General features: G+C 33.4%; 1 protein-coding gene across 1 annotated transcript in view; it reads left to right on the top strand.

Moving 5' to 3' along the window:
* Positions 1–4,244: 4,244 nt before the first annotated feature.
* Osi17 (DUF1676 domain-containing protein Osi17) overlaps positions 4,245–19,429 on the top strand; it is a 44,136-nt gene continuing 28,951 nt past the window's right edge. The window contains exon 1 of the mRNA XM_076130608.1: positions 4,245–4,379. The gene's annotated coding sequence lies outside the window, so the exon portion shown is untranslated. The remainder of the gene's footprint in view (positions 4,380–19,429) is intronic.

The raw sequence follows: 19,429 nt of genomic DNA, 5'->3' as shown, positions 1-19,429 counted from the left end.
TATAGATTTATTTATGGACACAGAATGAGTGTGTATCTACTCTAAAATATTTGTGCATTTTCTTTTGTAAATTCCTGTCGCAATGTCCAAACAGTTTCCCCGCTCGTACACTCACTTTTTTTTTTCAAATGAGAAGGATGATATGGTTATTTTAATACTCTTAAATTTTCAACAACTCTAAGCTTGCTTCCAAATTTCATCTGAGGCCTATATTTTAGAGCACTTACATTTGAGGCAGAATAATGAAATCGCTCAGCTATAAACGATATAATTAAAGATTTAACATTGTTTGCCTAGAATAATTCTTATAAAACATGAACACCATAAGAAACTCGTAAAAACTTTGCTCGACGGGATTGTAAACTGTGGATACGGTCTGATTTCCTTGCCGGTTTTAATTCATCACGTGAACTTTATGGCTGTTAATCTTTTGTTATTTATTAGTTTACTTTTAGGATTCCATACGAAGTAATCAACACTGAAGAAAATGCTTTAGAATAAGAATTTTGAGTTGAGAGTTCAATTCGATCAAAACGTCGGATAAACTAATAAGGTATTTAAACCTTTAATTTTTACATTTTTAGTTACATTATATTATTATTAGTATTTGATATTTATATCGTTGGATTTCAATGTACTTATTTTTTTGCGAGACATTGTAATGTAAATCTGTCTGAACTTGCACTCAGATGTTTTATAACCTGGATTAACATAATGTAGGGTATAAAAGGAGGTATGTAGTATCTACCTAGTCAAATCTTACTACTCGGACAAAGTTATGAGTAAAAGTACGGAAATACATAATTTAAGAAGTCCATATTATTCTTGATCTGATACATGCTTTGTTCAGATTTTCATAAAACTCTCTAGATAGCAACTCTATTGGAAACATTCGATAGTAGTAACACTGCGCCTTTCATACTTTAAGAACTCTTACAGATCTCTACATAGAGTGGTCCAATTCTCACTTGACCATACAATTAACTGATTAAATTCCACTTCACGCACGTGTGTTATGTGTTATCTTCATGAAAAATTCATATATGTTATACAAATTAACGTGTAATACTAAATTGTAAGAATCTGTTACACCTAAGTGGTCCAGACGGTCGGATCGCAACGATAATGAGTATAGGATATCCTTAGTTTGTAATGTATGATTACTGTTAGTTTGTCCGTCTGTCTAGTTTAGTGGGTGACGGATAAAGCTGGGACAATTTAATCAAGTTTCAGTGATGAAATAGAAATTAATGTTAAAACAAAAATGTACAACCAGATTGGCTACTACGACATTAAAATAAGTGGTACTATGAGTGATTAGCCTTCTTATTAAAGTGTTACTATGAATGGACTTAATTACATACATAATAATTCTCACCGAAATTGTAAGTCGCTGTGTATAATTATTTTACGCGATAGTTGACGTAAAAATACATTAAAAAACTTATTTTCAAGGTATTTTTGTAATTAAAAGTTGTACCTATATCAGCATATTCTTAACCTGTATGTTGAAGCACTGTTCAAAGGAAAAATAGTGTGTTTTCTTTTGTAAAGCTGCTATGCAAGTCAAAGGGTTTAAGGTAAAGACCTGGGCTTATCTAAACAGCTTTTAAAGAAAGCCTTAAAAGCCTTATTAGCCAAATACAAGTACATACAGTTACATACAATTCACCAAACAAAATTCCAGTTGGTTATATAGTTAGTAGGTCAAGTATTTCATTGTTTATATCTAAGTTGTAGCTTAGTCATAGAACAGACAGGTGTGACGGAGGCTTAGTCAATACAGCCGCGGGGTTAACTGTCACAATTTGATAAGTATCGTAACATTACCTAGGCTGAAAGTGTTACTACACTAAATACGTTGTTGTTGTGACAACAATGTAGCTGTAGTACTTGTTGCTATTAAATTTGTATAAAGCTTCAGAAAAAGGAAAAGGTTCTCATTTAGTTTGCGCTGTGTCTTTTTGTTATTTTTACGTTTGTTACCCCAAGACTTTTTACTGGATAGACAGCTTTATTTTTTATTTGTGTTCCCATTTTTATTTAGTCTCGATCTGACTAGTAGTGTTTAAATCTATACTAATATTATAAAGTTGAAGAGATTGTTTGTTTGTTTGTTTGAACGCGCTAATCTCAGGAACTATGGGTCCGATTTGAAAAAAAAAACAGTTTTAAATAGTCCATTTATTCAGAAAGGCTATAGGCTAAATACTTAACTAAATAAGGAGCGGAGTTGCAACGAAAAATGTTACAAAAACGGGGAATATGACCCATTTTTTCTTCAGTGACGCAAGTGAAGTTGCGGGCGTCAGCTAGTGTAAAGATAAATTTGAAAATGCATAACTTTGTAATTATGTTTAAGATATTGATATTTTGTACAAAGTTACTATTTGTTACGTGGAGCTCGGAAAATAACTTTTGGAGTCGATTTATGCTTTAGGAATTATGATGTCATTAGTACTGCTTTATCAGAATAGAAAATATTAATAAGAAAGCATAAAAACTGTGTATGAAAGGTTAATTGGATATTAGACCATTGTAAATATCTTTCAACTAAAAATTAAAATATTCCTTAACAGAAAATCGAAGTCTACTAAATGCTCTTCAAATTAATACATAAGTAGGTATATATAACTTTTAAAATAGATCAAAAATTATTTAATTTTATAACAATCTCAAAATATACTTAAATACAATTAGCCCTCCAAACCCTTTACCTATGTATCTGCCAACCCATTGTCTGCTCGTACAACAGTACCTATGTCAAACTACTTGACGTGAGTGTTTTATTGGTACACTGAAAGTATCAATCTTACCCATGAAATTTCAACTGAATAAGCTTGTATACGCCACCTATATGGCAGTCAATACATTCTATTCTATATGCTACGATCAATGTGTTACAAATTCTTACCACGATATACCAATCAATAAACAATGAAGTCTCTACATTGTTACTATTTATATTAGTTAGTAAGTAATTTGTATTCAATTAGCGATTAAGTTGCCGGCACCTACGGCCTGTCGCTTTCGAAAGCAAAAGGTAGAGTTGCACTGTCTTAACTGTCGTTAGTAGTAGGAACTAATCTGTGGAAATAAATAAGAAAATAGTCACACACAAATAGCTTAATTTTAATATAATTGTGGCACACAGATTATAAATTGTAGTTATTGTAATTATTAGAAAAAACCTTCTACTACAGAAGGAGGTAATAAAATAAATCATCATCATCATACCCAGTTTTTTCTACCCACTGTAAGGCCTAAACATTCCATAATTTTACGCCAATCTTACCTGATCAGTGTCACTGGTCTTCGGGTCTTACTGACAAAATCTTAACGTGCAACTCACGTCTGTAAAATGGCAAAATTATATATATGAAAAATGGTAAAAAATTTTTATAAACTCTATTGAGCCTGAAAAGCATAAATATATAGATTTTTAACCAATGACAGGTGCTAAATAAAAAATTAAATCCTGTCAACTAATAAATATCTTTCATAATAATATATTTTCAAAAGTATCTGTCCTTCTGTCTGTGATGTAATAAAATAGCAGCTGTAACTAAAAGTTAGTTCATAGTTAGTACGTTGGTGTTACCTACCGCTTTCCGTCGGCCACTACACACGGTCAAAGACCCAGATCTTCACCTTGCTCTTGGGACGCGAATTGACATTGATAGTGTTGTGCGTTGTCGATATCGATATGTCAGGTAAACATAAGTCAAATTAATAAGAAAGAAAAACCTCTTGGTTTTATTTAACTATTACTCGTTATTTTACTATTCCGAAGAGCCTATACAACAGAGTGTGCAACAAATTTTAATAATAATTATTGTGATTGATTAAAAAAAAGTATTGATAATGGTAGTTTGTTTACAAAGTGGTGTGGGTTTTGAACTCAAATTAATTGTTTCACTAATTTGAAAAACTTACATAATAAACATTGCCATATTTTATGTAAAGAGTCATTTTTAAGCAATGTTACTGGATCTTTTGAGTTGCATAATTAAATATAAAATCACGTAAGTGTTTCAGAAATCATCTTGGAAGACGTTATTATAAAGTTTTGTGTAAATAAATGGGTTAAAAGTTTCATATGATTTTCTTTCACAAAAAATCACCAAGTCCTTTTCAGAAGATGCAAGATTCAAATATTGTTTCATAACGATCCAAAAATTCGCATATCGATACACATAACGCCCCTCACTACACCACAGTGCGAAAGAGAGCCAAACATTCTCCCGCTCGCCGTTTAGCCGAGATGAATTTAGTAAGTCAAGTGATAGCCAACGAATCGCGCGTGCGGCTCCGATACATATGACCTGTTTAAACATACGTGTGTGTTGTGATAAAGGATACCTAGTGATGGGACACAGGTAAATATAATTTGACATATTTTTATTTATTTATTTATTTTTGTCGAATTTTTTGTTTTGTTTTTTAGAGTTTCGTGTTTTCGCGCGTTTTGTTTTTTGAAAGTTTACAAAGCTTTTAGATGTTTTGTTTGTTTTCGGTTTGATGGTTTGGTTGGAGTGTTTCGTTTTTAGTTGGTCTTGGATATCGTATGTTTGTACATGGATTGGTGAAAGCTTTATCAGGTCCTTTTTGGGAAAAGTGTACATAAAACAATCATGATGAATGTACCAGATATTTTGGAATGACCGGAAAGAGAATAACAAAGAATTTAATTGTATTTGGACAACTATTGATGCACAGATCAAAAATCAACTGGTTTGCCATAAAGTTCCGGGTTTTGATCCCAGGTTAAGCTCCAGCCTTCTATGGTTTTTTACAGGATCGTCTCTGAAGTGCTTCGGTCCGGTAAAAGCGTGTTTAGCATGAATTCCCCCTTTAGGCATACGGAGTACCTATATCTTTTTCAGGTTCAATAAGAGTAGATCAATGTCGCACTACAACTAGCGAGACCAAAACAGCACCAGTTTTACTTAAAATCTAGGTGTGTCTAAGTAGCGAAGAAAATGTTGAATGCAGGTAGATTGAAATCTATGACGTCACTCACTTTCCGCTTGGCAGAATGCCTGATGAACAGATCAAGATCTCAACATTCTAACTGTCACTTTTAACTAATTATTTGACTTGCACGACATATTATAAGCGTTTGGTTACAGCTGTTAAAGATGTCAATGTAAGTCGTGAAAAAATATAAATTATTATTAATATGATCAGTCTTTGGTTAAAATTCGGTCTCCCTTTGTCCCAGCTGACTTACTTCTTTCCACTAATCAGTTAGTGCAACTAATTGATAAGTGAGGTAACTAGCTTCTTAAGGGTAAGGTGTTCCTATGTGTGACCTGTCAATCAAACTTTGTTGCCTATCAAAATAAAAGTTTAGGTTGCTGTCATCTGTCAACTAATCCAGAGTACTTTGGGTGGCTAAATCGTTAATAATGATGTGAAAGACACACAGCGAAAAAGACTAGCAGAGAGGGTAAAATATCGCTCATGCACAAGACGTTTTTGATCAAAGAGAAATGACGGAACTTCTAATAGAGCCAATATTATTAATATTCATACTTGTTTACCTTTTCTAACATGATTCAGAACCTATTCTTTTTAATTAGACTACTTAGCTGATAAATATTGATCCAATCAGAAACACAAATGTTAAACTCGAGTTAAAGTCAAATTTTTAACGAATTCCTTGTCGACACCATCGACAAAAGGACTAATAATAATGGGTGCCAAGTGCCTACTGCTAGACCGACAAGCTAGCCATAGAAGTGATTCATCATTGTCTACACAGTCAGCAACTTCTTTCACAACCAGTCACTTTCTCTACATTTCTTAAGGATTACGTGCGTATAAACACGTGTCCTCTTAAATACCTATTAGTATGCATCATATACATTGCATCTTTCTAGGATGAAAGGCTAAGCATGACGATTGTTATCAGTGTTTTATATTTAAGGTGCGGCGTGTGCTCAAAAAAATCGTAGTAGAAATAGTTAAGACCGTGCTTTCCAAAAGATAAACCCTATACATTCTCATATGAGCCAAGTATTATTATCATATCAAGTCTGAATGATGATGTCTGCAAGTACTTTAATTGTTGATTTTGATGACGTGTTTTGACAATGATGTCAAGAAAGAACCAAAACCATCACTATACATTATTCCTAAAGTATCCCCTTGTAAAATCTATAAGAACCCTATTGCACTACCTAATGAGCACATATTGAGGTATCAAACAAAATATGTCTCTATTAGATTTAAGGTTACTATGACTTCCTACCTTGAACAAATACTAAGCTACGAACTAGCATTCCCCTATTATTATGTATGGCATGTAAAAGTAGCGAGTACGACATTTCTCCGAGAATTCTCATCACATCCTTCTTCCTTAACTGTCGTTTCTTCTGCCATTAGTAACAACTACATCTGTCAAACACACTGTAATAAGACTGCATACCTTAACGCAAGGCATCATCGGTTTTGTTACTACAGTTTCTCTATCGAACTAACTTTCCTCGGCGTGACTTACATTCCTACATATTACGCACGTACGTTAGTTTCAAGAGGAAAACTGCTTGGACTTGAACGAGATTATCTTATGTTAATAAGGAAGTAGAGATAGGTTAGAAGTAAGGTTAGCCTTGATGGGTAACATTAAAACTTTTTGAACAAATATGATCATTAGAAATAAAATTTTTGAGTCCTAGGAAGTTCACTTGCACAGCCAACTTCCAAGTGTAAACAAGTAGGTACCCATGTATCGCATAATATCGACTTTTTCATTAGTAGTGATTATTTCTATAGCTAAAACTGGCTACTATATGTATATTATTATAGTTAATCCTTAAACAAGGATTACTTCTACATGATAGTCACACATTATTTTAAATTGCCATTATCAAGTAAAGCATCTTTAGAAATTATAAAGCAATTTCTAATTCAACAAAACCACAAGGTAATTACAGAGACCACACCGGCGTCAGAAAATTAAAAATTAATGAAGATAATTGTGTAGCCTGAGAAAATTCATTCAATCCATCAGAACAATAATATATTAAAAATATGACGTTTTACCCACTGACCAAATTAAATATATTTATTTATATTGTTGGACTCAAGGCCTAACCCCTCCCTCATTACGGGAGGAGACCCTTGCCCAGCAGTGGGACATTAATGGGTTAAATTTATTTTTTATTTTATTATATATTGTTGGAGAATAGAATTTTTAAAGCATGCCTACTCCTAATATAATCATTGTCGCTAAGTTTGCACTTTTAGTTCCCGTCTTCCGGCTGAATAAAGAAAAACCTCACTAAACTTCAATTTTCATTATTGTATGTAGTTTATTGTTGTCGTTACCGTAATAATTTATTTATAGTAAAATGATCAATAGATCAAAATATAACGAAGTTTTTTTCTATTTTCCTTTTTTGGTCGAAAGAGAGTTGGTAGTATTAGTCAAAGAAAATTATATTTTTTTACATTGAACCAATTTGTCTTAAAAAAAATATGATTAATTAGTCGAATAAGGAAAGAAAACCTCGGAAACAAAGACATGCGTGAAAGGTTCCGTGATGTCTATTTACATTTAATAATTACTTATATTTTCAAAGTTGCGTGACGATATAACACGATCACTTAATTAGATAAGGATGTTTCACGCTACACTGTGTCGCGATCGGGCCATGTCCCGGCCGGAAAACAGTACACACCGACATTTCAACGCCGTGCCCTGCCCGAGTCCCGGCGGCGCACGGCCAATAAAAGCTCTAGCCATAGTTAAGCACGAACTACTTCACACAAAAGGTATACTTTTGGCTCGGTCGCGACACGGTGTGAGTCAACCTAAACTCATAAAACAAAAGCACTTGATTCCAAATAAATTAGCTTTATTAACCAATTACTAATGATTGATATAAACAGCAATTAATTCTTGTCAACAGTGTCGACGAAACTAATTGTTTTCAATCTTAAGTCTTTGATTTACGGCCTATTTTTTATTACTAATAGGCCAGTCAACGGACATGTCTATACAGCCATTGTGTAGACCATAAAAATGAATATGTATTAGTCTTCTGAAGGAAATAAATTCGGTTTCTCTATTGTTTTGACAAGAAAGTTGACATTCGTCATCGGCGAGGCGGTCAGTGGGAGTCAGGCCTTACTTAAAATGATTGGTTTTGTGACCTATTTGCCTAAAAACATAGATGTGTCAAATATCTGCTTTCTTAACTATGTTTTATTAGAATTTATTCCAATGCTTCTGGTTCCAGCTATTTTATAAGTTGTGTTCTATTAAAAACAATATTCCGACGCGGAAGCATAAGCACTTAGGTAGTGATAGCCGAGTGGTAAAAGTTGGCACCTCCCACGGAATCGGTCGATGGTTCGATCCCCAGGTAACACGCTAAGTCTCCATATTTCCCAACCGACGATTGGCCGACGTGGTGGACGCAAGGCCTAGCTCCTCCCTAACAAAAAGAAAAACATACAAAGGTATTAGGTAGACGCAAAGATTCTAACAAATATTGGCTTTATTTGTAATTTTTTTGCAAAGAAAATAAAGAATTTTGCTTGCCTTCTATAAATGTACCAACTCAAACTACGAGTCGTAAAATTAGTTCGGGTCATAAACTTTAAACCACATAGCCGCGGAGCCACCTGACAAAGCATTGTAACCTAGATTGCACAGGTGAGCGTACAAATTATGTTCTGTGGTACCACGTGTTATATTAAGATATATTATATTGAACGTAAAGGAAGATGGAACCTTGATGACCTCTTATTAATACAAAAAACGGACACGCGATACAATTTATTGACTGCCAAAACTACGAACTATGAGAACATTTTGGACTCTCTTTTTTTTAACCCATTACTGTCCCACTGCAAGGCAAGGGTCTCCTCCCACGAGGGGGAGAGGTTATAGGCCTCTTTGGCTGCCCTAATTTATTATTATCTTCTAAAATATTGACCAAGACACGAGACTAGTGTTCCGATCAGTATACACTCCGGGAATGATCATTCTAGAATTCAAGAATATTGTTAAAGATCCATAAAAAGCCTTTCGGTATACACATACCGAGCAATCTGATACAGCAGAGTATATTTACGCAATTAAACTAACTTTTGATTTTACAAGCTACGATGACTAAAGATCTCATCATTCAAATGAAAGTGCACAGTCTGACCCTTAGAGGTGAACTATGTATCTATATTTATCCCAAGACGAAGACTCATTACATATTCCAGTCAAGGTCAATGAATATACATAAATACGGAAACCAAACTCGAATACACGGTAAAAGTGTGTTAATGTGCGTGACACTGTTAAGCTCCGCATCTGTATGCCACTGATGTCTGTTTGTCAACTTTGATGTTCTAGGCGAAGTATTGACACATGGCACACATCTTTGGCTGGGTTTATTCTAGCTGCATCTAGCCATATATACGAAATAAATATGGGCCAGTACGAAGAGTAGGTAAAAACGCTCCCTGTTAATAAAGGTTTAATAGGGAGCGGGGTCTGTTAATAAACCATTACTTTGACACCGGTCAATTTAGTCAAATTCTATTTATTGTAAAAGTGATTAACATCTGCATGCAGACTTTAAGCTTGCAGACTATGCCTGTTTTGACCCAGGATTTCCATATTTAGTTTGCACTAAAGGGCGTGGTGTTTGTCTCCGACAACAACTAGGACAGTTAAGTTAGTTTCTAGTATTTTTCGAAATCAAGAAAATAAAATAAGGATTTTTTATTAACTCTGTATCGATTTAGATGTCGCCTTTCTTTCGGACACCAAAAACGCATTCTATCTCGAAATGCTATTAGCATCTTTCAATAGAAAACTACCAATCTATTATCGTACGATCAGTTAGAAATTGAGAAACAGGTTTTCCACCGAAAATCGAAAGGCTCGCCTTGTCTTCACCGTCATACATTATTTGGTTCCAGTTTTGCGTCACAGCCGGTTGGAGAGAAAGTGCGCCGAATATGCGCCCTTAACAGGAAATAAGTGAAATCTATGGAAAAATTACGGGACATCGGAATTTGGATGTTTGATGCATGTGTTTTGGTCAAACTGGTTTTGATGTTTTGTTGGACATTGATCGGAAATTTACTGCACTTTGAGGTTTCGTATTCTGTTTACTGCCACGCCCGGCCACGCGTTCGAATTCATAAAACATATTGCAAACTTTAACGTCTTTAAAAATGCATGATGCCTTTTGTATTTATTATGCAGATGAAATGTTGCGTTGCTATATTGACAATGATGTCTTATAATTTACTTGTAGCCCTTAAATAAACTCGTAGTTACAAATAATTTTAATCATAATTTGATAGTTTAACATATCGCAAGAATTAATCATAATAATCCCAGTATAAGATACCCTTTCGAGACTAAACGACCTAAATAAATGTCCACCACTAACTAGACTTTAGGTCGTGTAATTTATAACACGATGTAGTTTCTATTTCTTGTCGCATAACTCTGATACGACCAGTTCTAAATCATAAATTATATTATCCAGTTCCTCTATAGCAGTTCCTTAGAATTTACCTATTTATATTGACAGAATACCGGAAGTAAAATAATTTATAAACTGTTTTTTAATACTGTCCCACTGCTGGGCAAGGTTTTCTACAGGGTCATTGGCCTCGCCAAATGTGAGTTGGGGCTGTTTTATTATTAAACTAAACAAATAGGTGTGCAAGCTTTCTTCACGATATTTTCCTGCACCATTAGGCAAGTGATAATTATTTCTGATACACACATAGGTAACTTTGAAAAGTCATTGGCGTTTTCCCTCTGATTCAAACCGTCAGCCACTTGCGTGGGAGGTGCCAACTTTACCACTTGGCTATCAATGCTTATTTATTCATAAGCGTCATGACGTCACTTAAATTTCCAAGCTTTTGTAATTCCTAAAAGGCAATGTAAGTGCAAAGAGCGTGACAACCAAAGGTTAAAACAAACAAATCATACAAAAGAAAAAGTACACAATAAGTGCTTACAAAGTTTTTTCCTAATTACCATTGCAAATGTACATTGGCATACTAAATCGTGAACTGTGAAACTCAAAATATCTCGTTAGTGTATCTATACAAATAATGTTTTTTTTTTCTTGCTAAAGACTGGTAACAATAGGTTTTGAGGGTTCGTCATTAGCATCGTTCACCTGTTTTGTCGACCTGGTTTTTTACGCCGCATATGGTGTGATGGTTGTCTCACCTTTGACTTTTCTACAGGTCTCGTAGTCGATCGATGAACGTAGTATTTCTTTCACGATGTTGGAGTCGGCTTCCAGTCGCAAATAAAATTTCAAGCTTCTGACTGTGAAGTAACGACTGACAAGGATTTTCAAAAATCAGGTTTCAGTAATTTATCATTGGCTTTAAAGATTTCTAGCGTAATTTTTTACACTCTGTACTATTGAGTAGCGAGTGTTTGACATCAAATTTATCTTGAGAATGCAGTCGAAATACTCTAAGTCCGCTAATCAGGGTTTCACGCAACATTTCGTTGATAGGTATTCGGTTTTCCACTGACAATAAAGGGAGTAAATAACTGCTTTGATCGCTCTTGTGACTTTAATCAAAAATACAATTTCAAAAAAGAATCGGACGTCACAAAGACGTAAGACATGTGCCGTTGTAGAAATTGCGTATGAAATAATGTTATTTGCCAATTCTCATAAGAATATCTCTAGAGATTCAGCAATGATAATTAAAACAGTTAATGATGACGATTAAAGTAACAATATAATTCTTCCTGTGAATTTCTCTGAAGGTGTGGGTCAAGACAAGTAATGCTTTTGCCAATTAAAATTAACAATCGTATCTTGACACTGCAAAAATATACTGGTTTCCTCGTTTCGTTTATTTCTTCCTATTCTCACAGATATTAATTTGGGTCAACGGCTAGCTTAGCGGCTACTTTGATTAAGGACAGCAAAACTTTAACTTCACTTAACTTTGACCACTGCTGTCCTATTTGACAAAGCTTGATTGAAGAGCCATCATATAATAGTATGATGACTTTTAAAATCAAAGAAGAATGAATAATGGCATACGACTACAACAGGCCACTGCCAGTGCATTTGATTCTAATTATCACACGGTAAAAATATTTATAGTATCTGTCTGAATACACACTCTTCTTTGTACCCGTTGCTTGTTTGTTTAAAAGTCTCTGCGGCACAAGACCAAGTATTACTGCGTTAGTAGAATTACCTTCTATTTATATACCGACAGTAACAATTGGCTGTATGAAGCTTCTCCAGCTTACTCTAATCTTTATATAAATCACAAGAAATTAACTACTATATCGATCTACTTATCTCTAAATCACCCGGAATGTGTCGATACGAAGTGTCCAATTCAACAAGATTACTTTTATTTTCATTGGCGCTGTGATCTGGTGAACCAAATCGGAGCACTTTCACCTCTGTGGCGTAACCCGTAACACGATATTTGTATTTAGTCAACTAGTTTGGTGCTGTAGAATCTCATATTGTTGAAGGACTCATGTACACATAAATAATTAGTGCATATATGAAAAATACATTACCTTTGACAATGGATAGGACAATTTTACTTATGTGTAGAGCGATTCCCTACAGTCGGTACTGGTAGCGCTGATCAGGTTTTCAAATAAAATGTGTCGACAGCTAGCCGGTTGTCGATGGTGGTATAAAATCACGCTACTGTAGCTCGATTCTCTACTACTATCGACTCCCGACCACCGACCTGTCATCGAGAAATTTTGTATGAAAATCTGATCAGCGCCTCTGACGGGCTTCGTAGGTAATATTTTGGCAGTACATTCTGAATGTCAAAATTTCGATAGCTAGCCGGTTGTCGGTTGTCGATAGTGGTAGAAAATCGAGGTACAGGGTTTGTGTTAATATTTTCCTATACTCCATTTCTAGTGATTATAATATATATAGTTCTAAGGGCTTTAAAATAGAATGAAAACCAGAGCTTTAAGACACTTGTAGTGTTTTTTCCCAGGAAATATTTTTATGTACTTTCTCTTTAAGATTTATTTCATATAATTAATGATTGAAAACGACCACTCTATTGGTTAGATATGAATCTTCATATTTTATGACTTTTATTTAATTAATTTTAATGGTCATAACTTCGAAATGGATTGAACTTTCACACGTGTTATAAGGTGGATATCGGTCTTATGTATTTTTAAATCAGAAAGGACTGTGATGCCTTAGAATTTATTGAGTCTACTGCTGAGGTGAGAAAAGTCATTCATGTTATGATACATTATGTGAACTTGATAATCTTAGAGAATTTTGAGTCGTATTTCTATAATAATATACTTATACATTCTAAATTAAGCCTCTAAGGTAGGAACATAAACAGAAATATCTGACCTTATACAAACCAATACCAAAACAGAAAAAAAAGCGCTGTTATTTTTAAACAGTTAGGGGAGAAATAAAACCAGAAATAGCATTACAATAAAAACAATATTGACAATGAAGAAACGACACCTATCTGTCAACTTTCAAGTACCACTTATAAATTCTATGAAGGTAAACTGAAGCAAGGTGAAGGCCAATTGCCATAATGTCGCTTACACTTTTACACGCTCATTAATGTTAAAGTTTATGAGTACATTTCGTTTTATGTTAAAATGAATGGAAATATTGCCGTAAGGCACCCATAAATTTGTTTTTGAAAAGGAAATGAATGTACTTAGATGTTATTGACTTTCGATTGGTTGACAGCATTATCATAGTCGATCATCTGTTCAAAACATTAGTTGCTGATAGAATCAGATCATTATTTTACGAAAACATAATTTTGCACGAGCGAAAGCAGTGTATTTAGAATTTTATTGCGTGTTATATTTTTTTATAAATAGATTAGTTTCCATAGCAACTTATAACATGCAATTTTTTTAGAAAGACCAATTAAATTATAGACCTCATAAAACAAAGTACCATATTTGAAATCATTTAAAATGAATTATGACCACCGACCATACTTTCTAGTTTCTAATATATTGACCATCTACTTTATTTAATTGTCTGAGAAAAATCATGTCTGCCTTTTTCTCACGTCATTACTAAATACATAAGTAGGTATGAAATATGAGCATATCTTTAACCCACATTGACTTCTGACCAAAAAACTATGACCAACATCATTTCTTTGATTAATTGTTGGACTTTCAAAAAGCCTATGGAAAGCAAAAAATACTTCGAAAGCAGGTTTTGTGTATTCTTAAGGTCATCTTCAATACCTTAGGACATTTTAAATGTCAGTCGCGTCTCGTTTTTCACCAGTTTCAATGCTTAAAGTATTTTCACCTTTGACAGTTATTTTCGGACCTTACGACACTTTGTAGAGGCTTGGAAACTTTCTTCTGGCTTTCGCAATTTTTGCTTTTTTTGTCTTTGAGTAATTTTAAATAGGTGAACAATTTCTAAGAGTGATATATCGTTCTCCATTCAGATGCTTACTGTTTGCTTTTGGTTCTAGTTAGGCTTTACATTCTTAGAATGATTAATAATGTAATAATGATGATTTGAAGCCCATAAAACTGTAATGACGGTGTTTTAAAAAAATACCTTTATTACAGCTTTCGGAGGAATTCGTTAGCACTTCGTATAAAGAAAGAACAAGCTTTATAAAATGGAGAAACATTGATACGTTTTTTGAGAGCTTTTGAGGTACATTATAAACTCCACGGTGGTACTCAGTAAAAACCACTAATTTAAGAAAATATGTCACAAAAACTTTGTATGAAAACTTTTGATTACAAACGTGTAATTCACAAAAAAATAACACATCAACCACAGATTAAATTTTTTTTTGGAGACTCATACATCAAAAAACAATAACAAAAAATATCACATCCGATTGATATTCACAAAAACTTTGACCTTCAAAATGACTTACTTTTAATACTTTTACTAATATTACTTCCTCACTCATCAGGTCAAGTTCATTTTGAAAAACTTTGATTTATGACTTGCAGTATCAAGGTTTTATATTTTGATTGACAGGTTTTTGAAAAAATATGGCCTTATTTTTTCGGTGCATGAATCGTGAAAAGTAGATTTTGGTTTTTTATAGTAGTTTAATCTAAGTCTAATTACTACGTAGTTTTTAGTGACTGCGGCGTTTTTATAGTATTTTTTAATGGGAGTGTGAGATAAAAGTATGCCACATTCTTTTGAGAATCATCTGATATTACGTTTGAAAAGTAAAAATTGTGTTTTTTGTTATAGTAGTAGAGAAATGTAATTTTAAAGAAAGTGATCCCAAAAAAACATTAATTAGTTATCTTCTGAAGTAGTGAAACAATTTGGAGAAAGCAATTATTAATACTATAATTGTTCTTTTAGCAGTTTTTGTTTCATTCATCACTTTATTTTACTTTGTCAACTCTTAATTAAACAGCTCAATCAACACATTTGCTTAGATCTTCTTACAATATTTACTCTTACGGCCGAATGCAGAAGAAAGTCCCTCAACTTTTTGGTCACATTGACGTGTAACATAGTCAAAGAAATACTTTTCACATCAACTTGAACGATCTTACTGCATTCCGCCGTTATTCAATGATAATTATAAAAGGCTTTCTTTAACATGAAATTACAATTTTTGTCTTCTATGTTAACACCGCAAACTAATAAATTATGCATTCAAACTAGAATCTTCTGTCTTATGCACCTTGTGAGATTAGGTTATTTAAACTTGTTTTCAGATTATCATTAGACTGGTTATGTTTTCTATTTACTTCTACGGTTTATTTCCGTTCATAAATTCTAAAGTCCAAGTCTACTGGGTTATTGCAAATAACAATATAATGCTATTTTTATCGCATCATTTGTGGTCAATCTAGTATCACAGTTTTACAAGCCACCTTTGAGCCTTTGGCTTTGGTTTGCCAGCCAATATTCTTTTGTTTTATTTTTAAACATTGTCCTTAGCTATCACTAAACGGCTACTCGTCAATCGAACATATAACTTAATCTAGACACTGCGTATCATGTAAGCGCCTTAAATGTGCTTACATACTTCATCGAATGTTTCCGTCAGAAGAAACTTAACATCAATAAACGGTACGGTACTCATCAACAATACCATCTGCTAGCAACAATGTGAAACTTCAAACAACGCCGCCGACGCGGACGTGACAATAAAAAATGCGTAACACTATTTCACGCGTTGTTTCACTTTTTTGTTCCGTCTCCTTTGGTCAAGTGACGAACTCGTTTTGGAATCGTCAAGTTATTATACTTTCGATATATTAAATTTCTTTAATACTACCCTTTTTAATAAGTTAGTCAAACTAAATTATTTTTGTGATTGACGAAACGAACATTTTGTGTTTACATACATAATAATATTAAAAATTGTGTTAAAAACAAATGGTTTATTCCTGGCACTATCATCGAGATGAGGGACTGATAGAAACACAACAAAATCTCATCTTTCTCAAAGTCCGAAAAAAGAAATGGCAAAATACTTCCATCAAATGAAATTCATTTTCAAACAGCAGTCAGCCATTAAGTATAATAAACTATTTCATCACTAGCTATTATATTCTGGTCAATTTAAGACCACCCGGATCTACCTTAAAGGTACTCCACCAGAACACACTGTTTAATGTTTGCATAAAACCGGACTTTCCCAGTGAAAGTCTTTGCTAAATCGTCACTACTCTTCTATGGACAGTCGTCACCTTTTGTGTTCATTGTGAACTTATTTACAACGTCTATTAGCGTGTGTTTCTTTTATGTGGATATTTTTGGTATTTCGCACAAAATCTTTATAGGCTTAGCAGTAAAGTTACTAATAGGTTCTTTGTCAGAATTTCTCACAGAAAAGCATTGACGTCAAGGCTAAATTATTCATAAGCTTAAGTAATTAGGCTGAAACTTCACCAACTTATAGTATTTTCTCATCATCATCAATGCCGTTATGTCTCTTCATGCGGCCAGAGGTATATTATCTTCCACTGTCAAATATCAAGTAAGTACTAAAAAGTTTTGTATGAAAAACTGATAAACCCGGCCCTTTCGAAATTAAGTAATTTACTCACGCTACTTTTAAATGTCAACTGCTCGAAACCATAGAAATACTACAGTACCAAATATAGGAGAGATAGCCCCGAGATAGCCATTGTCAAGTTCAATAACTATATCTTGATTCATATCAATCAAACTTAATGCTACTTCTTGTAAGAATTTCTCATTAATTTCAAACGTAACTTCGCTAATGCCTTTCACCAAGTGAAATAAATCTTTGAATAACTTGCTAAATATTCATTCTGAAATTACGAAATTTATGAAACCGAGCATGTCTGCGTAAATAGTAATCATCTCACTCATAAAAAAACGAAAGTGCACAAAGGTTGGAGACTTTGTAATAATTTTATTCTTGGTTAATTACGAAGGCTGTAATTATAAACATAACAGAAAATCATTATATGCACAATAAACGTCTGGAACAATCAGAGTGGAACATTGTCAATCCATAGATCATTTAAGATGTAAGTAGCGTGGTGGATGACGTCTGTGTTAGAAATGTAGAAGTGATTTTTGTAAGCCAAAATTGTTATATTATAGAACTTGATAGAGTTAATATGATCAGCAATGCAACTAACTTTCAATTAGTAATACTATTTAAAAGGGACTCAGGAAAGAAAAGAGCTTTCGGAAAAAAAAATCAACCGTGCAATTTGTAGGAAGAAATTAGCGCGGTAAATTGTTGTTCTAAAATTTTTAATATATGAATATGTCGAAGTGTATGATGACTTTTGTCAAAATAAAATGCTTGATACTTCTCATATTGGCATTATATTGATTTGATATACCTAATCGTGTTTGAGTACGCTTAAGCAGCTTTACGTCTAGAATAGTGTGACTTATCTAGCGACTATTTAAGTCTTTGTCTGCGCACGTGCTGCGAAAGCGTAACGGATGATGCGAATCGCTATTTTGTCCAATCTAGCGTTTTATTTCTGAGAGCAATAGATCTGTGGTTTTGGTTTCATTGGTAGAAACTAATGAATTCGTATAATTTATATAATTTTGTATCTCTTTAATTCTTTTGTTGTCTCTCAATTTGATAAAATACATCAAAATAATGCAAAGGCATTAAATACTGGAGGCACTCCATTAGATGTATTTGCATTATATAGGTAGCACTTATATTTTAAATAAATGTGTAAAGCAACATAAAGAACTAAATAAACTCTTCGACGTTATACCTTCAAACGATGTAGACACAAGAACAAAAATGTTGAACATTTCATTGATAAAGACAAGACTGGTGCAATTCTTTTATAAAAGTGTGTCTGTTGGTCGCGTACAACCTGTTTATATTACATGCACGTATAAAACTTGGAAAATGGATGATCTTAAATATTTTCTACATTTTATTATTACTATATTTTCTTCTAAACATCGTGATGCAACCTTGTATGATTGAAAGTTTTTTGTCACAGTTCTTAAAAGGTAAGTATGCGAAGTTTCCAATCTGCAATTGGTGAGCGTAGTAGACTCAAGACCGCAACAATTTATTTTACCTAAATAATTGTCAAATAATTCAAATTTTCTATCCACGCTGGCAAAATTCTTTTCTTGATAAAGCAATAAGCTATTGTGTTTCAAAAATATGGTATACTAGCTGACCCGCGCAACTTCGCTTGCGTCACGTAAGAGGGAATGGGTCAAAATTTTCCCCGTTTTAGTAACATTTTTCACTGGTACTCTGCTCCTATTGGTAGTAGCCGGATGATATATAGCCTATAACCTTCCTCGATAAATGGACTATCTAACACTGAAAGAATTTTTCAAATCAGACCCGGAGTTCCTGAGATTAGCGCGTTCAAACAAACAAACAAACAAACAAACAATCAAACAAACAAACTCTTCGCTTTATAATATTATAGTATAGATGTATTTCTGATATGCAATTGCATGCATAATTATGCATCCATATTTCCAAGTTTAACGTCAAACAGTGATTGCAATAGTTGCATCAAGACTGCAACCGCTTTAACTACCAATATTTCCCATGTATCAAACACAATGATGTGAAGACCTTTGAAAATTTTCGTCCAAGCTTTTGTTCTTTTTAAATTATTTCTATATTTTGTTAATAAGTGTGTTTCAAAACAAAGCGGAACGGTTTTTTTTCGTAGCAGTGCGGTCGCTGGCTAGTTGTTTAACTAATAAATATGTATAACATTTTTGTAGAATTTAAGTTAGTACCTATAAATTACTTCGTAGATAGCCATCGTAAAATTACTTCAAGATAAAATTAAATGAACAATTTTTTTATGTAAATGTCCTCCATCAGACTGTGAAGTTTTGAAAATCACATCTGTTTCTTGCAAAAGAGTAAATAGTTTTATTTGTATGTAAAAAAATATGTAATTTCAACCTACATAAAAAGATAAAAATCA

This window comes from Anticarsia gemmatalis, chromosome 24, assembly GCF_050436995.1.
Source record: "Anticarsia gemmatalis isolate Benzon Research Colony breed Stoneville strain chromosome 24, ilAntGemm2 primary, whole genome shotgun sequence".
NCBI classification, from domain to species: Eukaryota; Metazoa; Arthropoda; class Insecta; order Lepidoptera; family Erebidae; genus Anticarsia; species Anticarsia gemmatalis.
Note: the sequence above shows the minus strand (reverse complement) of the source record. Positions and strands in the feature narration are given on the sequence as shown.